Source organism: Malurus melanocephalus, unplaced genomic scaffold (genome assembly GCF_030028575.1).
Source record: "Malurus melanocephalus ecotype Western Australia unplaced genomic scaffold, MMel_1.1 scaffold_5678, whole genome shotgun sequence".
Taxonomy (NCBI): Eukaryota; Metazoa; Chordata; class Aves; order Passeriformes; family Maluridae; genus Malurus; species Malurus melanocephalus.
In genome coordinates, this window is record NW_026628909.1 from 1 (window position 1) to 1,698 (window position 1,698).

Below are 1,698 nucleotides of genomic sequence, written 5' to 3' on the forward strand. Positions count from 1 at the left end.
GTTTTTTCTTAAATAAAATTGGGATTTTTCCAAAATATTCGGGGGTTATCCATAAAAATTTGGGGTTTTTTCCCAAAAATTCGGGGATTTTCCCAAAAAATTTGGGTTTATCCTCAAAAATTGGGATTTATTCCCAAAAAATTGGGATTTATTCCCGAAAATTTGGGATTTTTCCCAGAAATTTTGATATTTCGGGAATTTTTTTTTAATTTTGGGAATTTTGGGGTGAAATGTTGGGAATTTTGGGTTTTTTCCGCAGGGTCAGGACGGAGCCAAAGGAGAGCGAGGGGAGGACGGAGAACCCGGAGAGGCCGTGAGGACCCGGAATTTGGGAATTTTGGGGAAATTTGGGGAAATTTGGGAATTTTTGGGCAATTTTTTCTAATTTTTGGGAAATTTTGGGAAATTTGGGGGAATTTTTTTTAATTTTTGGGGAATTTTCTGGGAATTTTCTGGGAATTTTGGGGAATATTTGGGGAATTTGGGGGAATTTATGGAATTTTGGGGAATTTTTAGGAATTTCTGGAAATTTTGGGGAATTTTTGGGAATTTTGGGGATTTTTTGGGAATTTTTGAGGAATTTTAGGAAATTTTGCGGTAATTTGGGGAATTTTTGGGGATTTTTTTAATTTTTGGGGATTTTTGGGGAATATTTTGGAATTTTTGGGGAATTTGGGGGAATTTTTTAGGAGTTTTTGGAGAATTTTTGGAATTTTAGGGAATTTTTTCAGAATTTTTTTAAAATTTTGAGGGAATTTGGGGGATTTTTTTGGATTTTTTGGGGATTTTGGGGGAATTTTAGGAGATTTTGGGGATTTTTTCATATTTGGGGATTTTTTTTTGATGTTTTGGGGGATTTTGGGGAATTTTGGGGATTTTGGGCTCCAAATTTTGATTTTTTTTCCTCTCCAGGGATCTCCGGGACCGACGGGGGAGAGCGGCCCCCCCGGAGCCCTCGGGAAACGGGTACGGAGCTGAAATTCCGGRAAAAACGGGAAAAATGGGAAAAAACGGGAAAATTCGGGGAAAAACGGGAAAATTCCGGAAAATCACAGGGAAAAAATGGGAAAAATCGGGAAAAATCTGGGGAAAACATGGAAAAAAATGGGAAAAATGTGGGGGAAATAAAATGGGAAGTATCTGGGAAATCCCAGAAAAAAATGGGAAAATTCTGGGAAAATCTCAGAAAAAATGGGAAAAAATGGGAAAATCCAGAAAAAATGGGAAAATTTGGGGAAAAATCTGGGGAAAAAATGGGGAAAATCTGGGAAATCCCAGAAAAAAAAGGGGAAATTCTGGGAAAATCTTGGAAAAAATCTGGGAAAATGGGAAAATTCTGTGAAATTCTGAAAAAAAAGGGAAAATCCTGGAAAATTCCCGGAAAAAAAAGGGAAAATCCCAGAAAAAATGGAAAACTCTGGGAAATTATGGGCAAAAATTGGGAAATTTTGGGAGGAAAATGGGGGAAAAAAGAGGATTTGGGGAGGAAAAAGGTTTTTATGAAAAAAGGGGATTTTTGGGAAAAAAATTGGGATAATTTTGGTTTTTTTCCGCAGGGTCTGGCCGGGTCCCGCGGCCCCGAGGGGCGCCAGGGAGAGAAAGGAGCCAAAGTGGGTGAAAATTCCCCCAATTTCCCCCAAAATCTCCTTTTATTCCCAAAAATCCCAACATTCCCAAAAATCTCCGTTTTTCCCTCCC

At 38.3% G+C, this 1,698-nt stretch overlaps 1 long non-coding RNA gene across 1 annotated transcript; it reads left to right on the plus strand.

The window, feature by feature from the left end:
- The first annotated feature begins 259 nt into the window (after positions 1 to 259).
- Positions 260 to 1,614, plus strand: LOC130588500 (uncharacterized). Its single transcript, XR_008966976.1, has 3 exons — positions 260 to 313; positions 913 to 966; positions 1,557 to 1,614. It is a non-coding gene; the product is annotated as an uncharacterized LOC130588500 (long non-coding RNA).
- Positions 1,615 to 1,698: the final 84 nt, after the last annotated feature.